The sequence below is a fragment of the Neovison vison genome, chromosome 11, assembly GCF_020171115.1.
Source record: "Neovison vison isolate M4711 chromosome 11, ASM_NN_V1, whole genome shotgun sequence".
NCBI classification, from domain to species: Eukaryota; Metazoa; Chordata; class Mammalia; order Carnivora; family Mustelidae; genus Neogale; species Neogale vison.
This window is the reverse complement of record NC_058101.1, coordinates 207,382,876-207,395,147: the sequence shown is the minus strand read 5'-3', so window position 1 is coordinate 207,395,147 and position 12,272 is coordinate 207,382,876.

Here is a 12,272-nt window from a genome sequence, read left to right as displayed (position 1 = left end):
TTCTGCATTTGTTTTCATTTTAGAATGGCGTTATTGAGACAATGAAGGGTATAGCCTGATAATAAGTGGAATCCGTTCAGCAGCAGGATATAACCTCTGTTTGTGCATCCAGTATAGGAACGCCTACTTATAGGGGCTCCTGGGGGCACAGTCTGCGAAGCATCTCATTTTGGTTCAGGTCATGATCCCAGGGTCCTGGGATCGAGTCCTGCATCAGGCTCCCTGGTCAGTGGAGAGTCTCTTCCCTCTTCCCCTCCCCCGCTGCTCATGCTCTGTCTTGCTTTTGACTCAATCTTTCGAAAGTGACCACTTTCATATATAAAACCTAAACCCATGTGAAGGGAGAAACAGTAGTACAGTGATAGAAGGGGGACTTTAAGATACACTTTTATCAGTCGATAAGTCATTCAGACAAAATCTGTACAAAGACACGAGCCCTCAGTGACACATCGGCTGAGAAGGCTCCTGAGCACGCCACCCCATCCGTGAGCAGCAGCACGCCTCCCCTTCTCAAGTGCACAGAGATTCTGCAGGGTTGACCAGATGTTTGTTAGTACCAGTGGACAGCGCTTTTCTTTTTTGCCCAAGTCATGTAGTTGCCCTTCTAGTTCTCATAAAAACCCTTTGCTTTCACCTCATACATGGGACACTTCTGGTTACTCTGGGATCTGTACTTCCCAAATCACAATTCCTTAGCCCCCAGTAAACATTCGCCCGTCTCTTGTGGAACCTCTTGTTTTCTGGTTGGCAGTTGTTTGCCTTCCTTTCTTAGTTACAGGTACTACAGGGTGAGATTTAGGAGAGCTGACTTTGGTAGGAAGTCACCAGTTCTCAGGATCCCTTTGGCAGCCCCCCTCCCCCGAATGAGTGTGCTCCCTCTGTGAGTGCCTCAGAAGGCCCCACCATAGAGCACCAAACCTTGGAAGGGAAAGGATTCCCCTTCATCCCTTCTAGATTCTTGGCTTGGATACCCCACCCAAGATGAGGTCAAGGGCACAGAGGGATGGGACCCCTAGACAGGAACTGAGAAAGAACATTGGGCAGAGGGGACTCTGTGGTGAAGGACAGCACCTAGGGACACAGCACTGACCTTGCTGGTGGGGGGTGGGCGGGTATGGTAGGAAGGGTAGGGTGGGTGGGGAGGGGGAAGGGACTGTGCTGGAGGGAGCAGGTGCTCATGTTGAGTGGAGGCATAGGGTTGGAATAGGGGAAGCTGAGGTTGGTTCCCAGCAAAACCAGTTCAGAGGACATGAGGGCAAGAGGAGAAGAGTCAGGGCAGGGTGAGGGAAGGAATCAACCAGGGCAAAGTAACCAGATGGGCCCCCTTGAGTCCCTGGCCTGTTGGGGGAATGGGGCCTGGGTGATGTGAGCAGGGGGGAAATGAAGCCCTCAGACAAGAGTGTAGGGGAGAGGCTGTTTTTTTTTTTTTCTTTTTTTCTTTTTTTTTTTTTTTAAAGATTTTATTCATTTCACAGAGAGCTAGAACGAGCACTAGTAGGTGGGGGGGGGCAGGGGGGGAAGCCGGCTTCCCGATAGCGGGGTACCTGATGTGGGGCTCCATCCCAGGACCCTGGGATCATGATCTGATCTGAAGGCAGATGCTTAACGACTGAGCCACTCTGGCATCTCGAGGCTGCCAGAGATGGCTGCCAGTACTTCGGGGCCCACAATAGTAAAGTGAAGCAGCAACGAGACGCATGATCTCCCATTTCTGAGCTGAGATGGTAGGTCATTGCAGTGGGTAGAGAACACCGTGCCCCAAGTCACTGTAGGAGCTCACACAGCTTCATCATGGTCACCCCCAGGTTGTATATTTTCATGCCTTCGTAAATGCTTATATTTTAATTTACATTTACTTATCACTAACTTTCTGAACTTGGTAAGTTTAATCATTTCTCAGCACTTTGTTTATTTAGTTGGATTTTCTGCATACATAGTCGCTTCATGTACAAATGTCTTTCTCAATTTTTCTGTTGAATGTTAGGGTTTTTGCAGAGTGTAGCTACTGCAGAGGACGTCCCATGTAGAGAGCAGACCATTCCAAGGGGCAGTAAGGGCCCCAGGGGAAGATTTTGTCATGCACTTTCTAAATAAGTTATCTGACATTCACGTCCTCAGTGAGGGGATGGTCTGGTCGCTCAGGCTGGTAGTGAAGTTGGGTTTTTTGAATTTGGGGACATTATTACTTTTGTTTTTTAAAGATTTTATTTCCTTATTTTAGAGCAGGTGAGCAGGGGTGTGGCTGGGAGAGGCACAAGTAGAGCATGGAGCCCGATGCAGTGCTGGGATGGTGCCCCGAGCCGAAACCAAGGGTTGGCCTCTAAACGGAGGCCACATCCACGCCCCTACTTATTCGATATTTAACAAAACGTGCCTGGTGCAGGGATTTTTGCCCGGTGTGGGCTCTACGGGCTATGAGTGAGGAACAGTGGCACCCACAGGCCTTCAGCCTGGCTTGGTGACTACAGAGGGCAAAGCACTCTCCTGTGGGAGGAGGTGTTCACTGAGGTGAGGGGCCCCGTATCAGACCACACGAGGGTATCTGTGTTTGTCCCTCACAGGTTTGGTGGCTGACCCAAGCACGCCCATTCCTGACCCCTTGGAAGCATTCAAATTGCTGTTTGCGTGATCACTGACCCTATGAGACCCCCAGATCATCAACTCTGCAGAGCGAGACCCCACACTTACAGGATTTCCACTATACATTTCAGTAACTCTGCCCCCAAGGTTCTGTCCAAGGTTCTGTCAGAGCCCCCATTCTGGTGCCCACAGCTCCCACATCTCTGAACAGTTTAGATCCTGGATTCTAGTCTTCCCTTCTCCAGAGCCCCCGCAAGGCCCACAGGCCTGACCCCACAATGCCAGCCACACTTTTCCCAGGCCCCCCCGTGGGCGTGCTCTGTGGGCCTTTGCTGGACTGCTGAGCTGGTGCCTTCCACCTCCGGTGGGCTCTGAAACAGTCATCACACGCTCTGATCCCACAGTGGACACAACACCCTCAGCACACACAAACCCTAACACAAGCATGTGCGCACACGAGATCTGATGGCACGTGTCTGTTCTGACAGTCACATGTGCACCTTCCACGCTGACCACACTCAGCAGACAAATGGCCAACCCCTCAAAGGCATAGAAACCAGGGAAAAGGGAACAACTGTGTGCAGATCTTGGGAAGAGATTCCCTGGCCACACAGACAGGCAGTCTGGCTGCACGTGTGTCTGGATCTTGAGGCATTTCACACTTGGGCGTGGACATGAATGCCTGGGGCTTGGAGGGGAGAGGCTCAAGACTCTAGCCAAATGCTTTCCATTAACTTTGCTCTATAAAATACTAAACATTATAATTAAGTTTTTAATGCTTCAGCCATGCTCAGAACACTGCGGTGTAAGGATGAGCTCAGCTCACTCGTGCCAAGTCAGGGTGACGGGGACAATCTAATGAGCCATGATGTCTAAAAGAATCCGAGAATCTAGCTTAAAAGAAAGGGAGGTTCTGTTCCTCCCAAAGTAAACTGTTAAGTTTTAAGATTCAGCCTATACTGCTCTCAAGAGACGGGGAGGGGGAGGGGATCAATGTTATTAAAAAAAAGTACCACACAATATGCAATCTTCCATGATTTGTTTGCATCTAAAATGGCACAATCAAAGCCTTCAAAAATCTAGCAGTCAGAACTAAGTCTTCCTATGAGAAGAAATCACTTTACTTTCTACTCCTAGATCTTAGGGTTATCTTGTGCTCAGGAGGTGCGGGAGAGATCAATGAGACAGAGCAGGCAAACGGGCTGACCTCCCTCAGAGCCTGGCAACCTCATTCTTGGCAAAGAGTAGAAGAGACCAGTGGATCCTCTTACTAGGCGTTTGCTACAAACACACCAGCAAGAAGAGTAATGGGAAAAATGCAGAAAGGGGCGCCTGGATGTCTCAGTGGGTGAAGGCAGAGTCCAGATGGTCAGTCCAAGGCTTTGTGCTCAGAACAGCCCTGTTGCTCTTCAAACGTGGATATAAGTGTTTTGTACATAAAAATATTAAAGCATTCTTTGCTTGAAAATATGTGAAGTAAAAGGATGTCAGTTTGCCACTAGTGAGAGGATTTTGTGGGTCCAACCCATAGAAAGCAGCTGCAAAGCCTGGTTAAAATACAAAGAACTTTGAGAACATTATTATGTCGATGCTTGAACAGGTGTTTGACGTCCGGTCGGGAGCATGTCTCGTCCTCCCTGGGGTTTCTACTGGGGCAAGCTGGAAATCAGCGGGAGGGAGAACCAGGAGAGAAGGGCAGCCTTTCTGGGCTTAGTGTGAATAAGGTGGAATATCGTGCAAGCAAGGTATTGGCGCTTCTGCTTCCTGGTAAGACAGAGGTGAGGTGACAGTAGGAAATACTCCCTTAAAGGGTGTATTTATGGAAGTTGAGAGAGTTGTGGGGCCAGAAAGGATTCCCTGAACTGAGATACCTCACAGGAGGAAGCCCATGTGGGGGTGGTAGGACCTGCAGGCGTTTCCACCCCTGCAGAACTTGCTCGGTGTGGACGCCGTCAGCCTGAGGGAGAAAGACTTCACGAGCGCGTGAAAACAGGCTGGTGGATGGGCCCCTGGAACAGGACTGCAGGCTCTGAAGTGGGGGCGGCAAGAGAGGTGGTATAATACAGTCCCACGGCTTTAGGGGGATTGCTTCCAACCGCAGGAAGACATCTGCAGTGACTATTTTAAGATTTTATTTATTTGAGAGAGCAAGAGAGAGCACAAGCAGGGGGAGGAACAGACTCCCCGCTGAGCAACGAGCCCCATGTGGGGCTCAATCCCAGGACCCTGGGATCATGACCTGAGCAGAAGACCTGAGACTGAGCCACCCAGGCGCCCCCGTTACTTTTGAAGTTTTGGTGGCAGTACTGACTGTCCTCATAAAGGAAGACCCCTGTTGCACCACCAGACTTCACTTGATCTGTTAATAATTTCTGATGATTTTTCATAAGATACCTTCTCCAACGTGAATTATCTTATTTTCATAGAAGATTTTATCCTTCTGGTAATTTTGTTTTCACTTATTTCCTGTTTTAGCAGTTACCCTACACTAAATTTTCTTGTGGACCCCAAGGCGATGTTTAGCCCAATGAGCATGTGTATTGGGTACAGACGTTGTGTTCCGTGGAGTTTAATTATTTGTTTGATTAAAACACATTTCTGTAGAATTCTTCCAGTATAGTATTTGCATAAACATGAGCATGTAGTTTTCATTTCTGTTAATATGGTTGTTTTAATGAATACTGTAAATCTGAATCACACTTGCATCCTGACATAAAGGTCACTTGATCATGCTACAGTATTTACTGGTGCAATGTTTACTTGTATTTTGTGTATTTACTTGTATTTTACTTTTATTTACGTGTCATACTTGTCTGGCATGTACGTTGTGGGCCAGTTTATGGACAGGTCTATTCTCGACCTTGTATACACTCTGTAAGAAGCGTTGGGAAAGACCGACTACAGCAATACTTGCAAACAGGTGAAGTGAATTGCTTTTTCAATTAGTTCATTAGCAGAGAGAGGCTCTCTCTTGGACTCTGTGAACTTTGTGGTGTGTGTGTTCCCGTCTATTAATTTCTGTTTCTTTGACATAGAACACAAATTCATCCTTTTACTATTCTGGAAAGAACAATAAATCCAAGATGAATCCTTTTCTTTTAAAAGATTTTATTTATTTATCTGAGACAGAGAGCACAATCAGTGGGGAGGGGAAGAGGGAGAAGCAGGGAGCCGGACATGGGACTTGATCCCAGGACCCCAGGATCATGACCTGAGCCAAAAGCAGATGCTCTACTGACTGAGCCACCCAGGTGCCCATGAGAGTAAGCTCTTGCGTACATTCTTAACTCTTGACACATTCTCCTAATGTTCTTCATGGGATCCTATTTCTCCATTCATCATTAAATGATGGTGCCACTTGGAAATTTGGATTTCAGTGTTAAGAACCCTCAGGGAAGGAGAGCATTTCCTGAAATGTCTGTGCTTCTCTTCATCTGAGTCTTGCGATGAGGTCCTCCCCAGATGGTTTTGCTGAGATCCCCTTGTGTGGAGAGATGGGGAAACCTGGAAAACAGATTTCCAGCTCGGACAGTGCTCAGGGCCCTACTACCCCTCGTGCTTCTCACTCTCCTTCCAGCCCAAAGGTCTATGAAAATGTCATTACCTGCTGTTGGGGGTTTCCTCAGCAGCGAGCCCAGGCCCACATTCGTGTTGGTTCTATCTGTCCAGCGTTCTGTGGGGCAGGAGTCCGGCAAGGAGAACTTCTATAGCTAAGGTTCTTGCTTGTGCCACCACAGTCCGTGACTATAGGATTCATGTTCTCGTTCTTGACTTGATGCTTTGCTGCTCTGACACCTGGCATCTCAGACCTCTCTCCCCCTGTCGGCTGAGCTCCTGCTGTGGGCTACGTGGGCACACTGGGGAACGGTGACATGGGCTCCATGGTGGGGCTGTCAAAGGGACGACGAACCCTGTGGGCTGGCCCCCAGCAGACACAAGGGATGGAGACTCTGAGGACCTGGCAAGAACCCCCAGCAGAGGAATCAGAAATATGCAATGACAGACATGGGTTGTGGGCACAGGGTTTGGACAGTGGAAGATACGGCATGGCGATTCTGGAGAGCACACACGGCTGCCAGGCACAGGAGGTGAGAAGACAAGAAGGAGGACGTGGGACCCAAGTAGATCAGCGCTTGGGGCACATTTATAGACTTACCTGTACATGTGTGAATAGGAGGACTGAAATCAGTCACCTCTTTGTCCTTCTCAGGAACTAAAAAAGGACAAAAATGCTGGAAGGAGATGGAAGAAAATAATAGAGAGTATAACATAATGACTTAGAAAAAGACAATCTAAAAATCGACCCAGGGAAACATTGTTATTGATGATAATACCAGTAGTAAACATGCTGAGGAACAGAAACGGAGAGTCAGCTGGAGGGCCGAGGCTGGGTGGTGGAGACACCCTGTGGAGCCTGCAGACACGGGTCAGACGCTGATGAAGCCTTGTGACACATGCAGGATACGTTCTGCCCATCACCTCCATGGCTCACTGCCTCTTCCCAGGCCTCAAGCTCATAGCACCCATGTAACCGTGCTGTGAGAAGGTATATGCTTGCCAAGTTCCAGATCTCAAGGAAAGCATTCTTTTTTCCTTTTTTCCCTTTCACCATTAGGTGTCCTTTTAGCTTGAGGGTTTTTTTTTTTTTTTTTGGGTAGATGCACTTTTCAGATTAAAGGAATTCCCCTCCCTTCCTGGTCCATGTGGAGTGTGCACCATGACTGGATGCTGAAATGCTCCCTGGGTTTCTCTCACCTCTTGAGAGGGTCATATTGATTTTCACTGTGTGTTAATGTGGTGAATCACTGTCATTTAAAAAGTACTGATTCAACTTCGACAAAGCAGGAAAGAATGTCCAATGGAAAAAAGACAGTCTCTTCAACAAATGGTGTTGGGAAAACTGGACAGCCACATGCAGAAAAATGAAAGTGGACCATTCTCTTACACACAAAAATAGACTCAAAATGGATGAAGGACCTCAATGTGAGAAAGAAATCCATCAAAATCCTTGAGGAGAACACAGGCAGCAACCTCTGTGACCTCAACCACAGCACCTTCTTCCTAGGAACGTCACGAAAGGCAAAAATGAACTATTGGGAATTCATCAAGATCAAAAGATTTGCACAGCAAAGGAATCAGTCAACAAAACAAAAAGACAACTGACAGAAGGGGGGAAGATATTTGCAAACGACATATCAGATAACGGGCTAGTATCCAAAATCTATAAAGAACTTATCAAACTCAACACCCAAAGGACAAAGAATCCAATCAAGAAATGGGCAGAAGACATGAATAGACATTTCTGCAAAGAGGACATCCGGATGGCCAACAGACACATGAAAAAGTGCTCCACATCACTCGGCATCAGGGAGATACAGATCAAAGCCACAATGAGATCCCACCTCACACCAGTCAGAATGGCTAAAATCAACAAGTCAGGAAATGACAGATGCTGGTGAGGATGCAGAGAAAGGGGAACCCTCCTACACTGTTGGTGAGAATGCAAGCTGGTGCAGCCACTCTGGAAAACAGCATGGAGATTCCTCAAAAAGTTGAAAATAGAGCTACCCTATGACCCAGCATCGCACTACTGGGTATTCACCCTTAAGATACAAATGAAGTGATCTGAAGGGGCACACGTACCGGAATGTTTATAGCAGCAATGCCCACAATAACCAAACTATGGAAAGAGCCCAGATGTCCATCAACAGATGAATGGATAAAGAAGATGTGGTATATATACACAATGGAATACTATGCAGCCATCAAAAGAAATGAAATCTTGCCATTTGCAACGACATGGATGGAACTAGAGGGTATCATGTTTAGCGAAATAAGTCAAGCGGAGAAAGACAACTATCATATGATCTCCCTGATATGTGGAAGTTGAGAGGCAACATGGGAAGTCTGGGGGGGGGTAGGGAAGGAAAAAATGAAACAAGATGGGATTGGGAGGGAGACAAACTATAAGAGACTCTTAATCTCAGAAGACAAACTGAGGGTGGCCGGGGGGAAGGGGGTAGAGATGGGATGGTGGGGCTATGGACATTGGGGAGGGTATGTGCTATGGGGAGTGCTGTGAAGTGTGTAAGGCTGATGATTCACAGACCTGTACCCCTGGAGCTAATAATACATGTTAATAAAAAATAAAAAATTTTTAAAAAGTATTGATTCAAAAAAGAAGTACTGATTGATCCTTTCATTCATGGCAGGATCTCTACATTGTTTTAATGTCTTACTCTTTTTGTATATTGTTGAACACTTTTGCTTGTATGTGTGTGGGTATATATGTATATATAATGTATGTGCACATGATATACCTTTGCATTTTTTTAAAAAGATTTTATTTATTTGAGAGAGAGAGAGAGAAAGCATGAGAGGGGTGAAGTCAGAGGGAGAAGCAGACTGCCAATGGAGCTGGGAGCCCGATGCGGGACTCGATCCTGGGACTTTGGGATCATGACCTGAGCCGAAGGCAGTCGCCCAACCAACTGAGCCACCCAGGTGCCCTGCCTTTACATTTTAACATTTTTTTTCTTTACATATTAACATTTAAAATAAAAATCTTTATTTTTTTCAGTTTTACTTTGGTATAGTTCACATTGCAGTGGAATATACTTAAATTATATAACATGATAGTTTGATATACATGTGCATACCTATACATAGTGGTGGATTCCCACAGTCCAGTTAACCAACACATCTATCACCAGTTGGAAATCCAAGTATGCCTTTGGACCTCCCCCCCAAACCAAGCTACGAATAGGCTATCGTTGCCCGGAAGCCTTACCAATAACGTAGTCAGTCGTCACATATTGATACCTTCTATGTGTTACACATTGTATTTTTACAGCAAAGTTAGCCAGAGAAAAGAAATTATTGACATTAAGAAAACTGAAGGAAAATACAGTGTGTTCCTGTGCAATTCGCGTACATACATACATAATACACACGTGTGCATGTGCATGTTGGTGTGGTGTCTTCTCCCACAGCACCCAGTCAGGCCCACGCTTGTCTGCACACCCGAGGGAGCATCGACCCTGGACTCTCTTCTCACAAGTCAGCTGCTGGAAAAGCAGCCCACCGTGAGATCCATGTGCCCTACAGGGTCTCCCATGAGAAGAGAGTGTCCCCTCATCCCACACACAGGTCAGATCAGAGATGGCTGTCGTGCATCCGAGCACTCTGGCTGGGACCCTGCACTCATCATCACCTGCCTGGCAGATGGGCCTGAATGCTGCCGCCGTGATGCTCCCTAGACTCATGACCTGAGCCTTGTCCTAATCCCTCAGGCCCCAATCAAGTGTCATAATACGAACTCAAAGCTGAACCCACGGACTGCCACGGGGACCCAGGCGTGGGACTCCAAGCTCAGACTCCAGGCATTGGGCAACAGCTCTGACAGGTGCCCATCCAGACCCAGACCCAGTCCCTTCCAGATCACCCAGCATAGGGCAGACACTGAATTTGGAGCCTGTCCAGACTCCACTTTCTGTGCATCGCAACTGGACTTGGACCTGAAGCAGCCCCATGGGACAGGAGGATGCCAGCCAGGGTGCTGGGCACTGAGCTCACCCAGTGCCGTCTGTGCCTGCCCTGGTCCTTGCCCTTCAGCTCCCGGCTGTGTTGTGGGCCACCCCTCAGAATGGTTGCCCCACATCAGACAGTGCAGGATGGGGCTCCAGTCCCACGGCAGCTCTGGTTCCCTCCTCCACGGCAGAGCCCTCCGTTCCTCCAGACTGTCCCTCTGTCCCCTTGAGTGATGACCCCGTGCAGGAGTAAGCTCACTCTTAGGTCTCATGGGACGTGGAGGTGACTGTTGCATCCACACAAGGAGAGGCAGAGAGCTGCTGTCCCAGCTCCAGCCTGTGTGCCCATGGGGAGTCCCCGATGGCGCATGACGCACATGTGCACCCACAGCCTGTTTAGTTACGTAAATATAAACTGTACTGAACCTGGAACTTATTAAATTGGCTTATCAACTATTTTTATTTTTTATTTATTTATTTAAAGATTTTATTTATTTATTTGACAGACAGAGATCACAAGTAGGCAGAGAGGCAGGCAGAGAGAGAGAGGAGGAAGCAGGCTCCCTGCTGAGCAGAGAGCCCGATGCGGGGCTCGATCCCAGAACCCTGTGATCATGACCTGAGCCGAAGGCAGCGGCTTAACCCACTGAGCCACCCAGGCACCCCTATCAACTATTTTTAAATTAATGACTTTTATTAAAAATGAGTCAAATTGTGTGAGTAGGTTTTAAATTATACTGTAAATAGAATACTACAAAATTAACCTGCATTTGGTCTGTGAATAATTATATATTTTTAAAAAACATTTTTTCTAAAGATTTCATTTATTTATTTATTTGACAGAGAGAGAGAGAGGGAGAGGCAGGCTCCCCATGGAGCAGAGAGCCCGATGGGGGACTCGATCCTAGGAGCCCGAGATCATGACCTGAGCCGAAGGCAGAGGCTTAGCCCACTGAGCCACCCAGGTGCCCAAATTATTTCAATATTAATAAAATTTTCCCAAATGTGGTATATAGGTATGTTAACTTTTAAGCACTTAAGAACATTTTGTAAATTAGTTTTACTCGAGATTTATTTATCTGGGACGCCTGGGTGGCTCAGGTCATGATCCTCATGTCCTGGGATCGAGTCCCCCATCAGGCGCCTTGCTCCATGGGGTGCCTGCTTCTCTCTCTGGTTCTGCCTGCCTGTGCTCTCTAACAAATAAAATATTTAAAAAAAAAAGATTTATTTATCTGGGAATAAAAAGGAGCTTGGTAGGGCTATGCCTAATTAAAAACACAACCTCTGAGGCAGAATTCAGCCCCAGTGCATCAGGATATGCACAGAAACAATGTTCTGGAGTGGACCTTATGTGTATTAAATTCTGGAAGGCCCTGCACCCACACAGAGTCCTGTTTTCTCATACTGGAAGCAGTCGTTCAGGTTTTATTTTTATAGCAGGTGTTGAGTTTTAAAACATTTTTGATGTCTATGCTCAATGCCCAAGATGCCAGCTCTGTGTTGTCACCGTCGTGGTCTGTCTGACTGGAGCCTGTGTGTGCCCAAGGGTTTACATGGGGTCCACATGGTAGGAACGGGCAGCATTTATGAGCCATGGAGCTGGAGATGAGGAGATCACCGGGCCTCATGCCGTCTACATCTTCTAACCTCGGAAAAATGGCAACTATCACCTAGAACGGGGGTCCGGCTCTGTGGGGGCGGGGGGGGGGGAGGTTCCTTCCGAAGAGCACGTAGCTACTCCTCCCTCCCTCCCTACATTTGCCTTAGCGGTGCTTCCTTTCCCCGATGGGATTTCGTCCCTCAAGTGCCAGCTGCCCCCTGCAGAGCAAGAAAAGGTCCACAGCTGTGACCCAGGAGATGCCCAGTCTCCGTGCTGTCGGGTCACAGGCTGTTTGTACTAGCCCTGGCCTCAAGGTCCAAATCCTGCCTCCTTCCTCTAGCATGGCTCTGCATTTCTGGCAATACTGAGAGGGTCTGGAGAAGCACAGAAAATTCTTCTCCCTTCTGGGATCTTTTAACAACGAAGGGAGTGAAAGAATTTTAGGCTCAAACATAAAGAGCAATTAGAACATGGGGTTGGGGGCGAGGAGTGGGCTACGGCTTGCTGGATATGCAGACCCGAGAGCAGGTCAGGAGGCGTGAACGCACGGTTCGAGCACA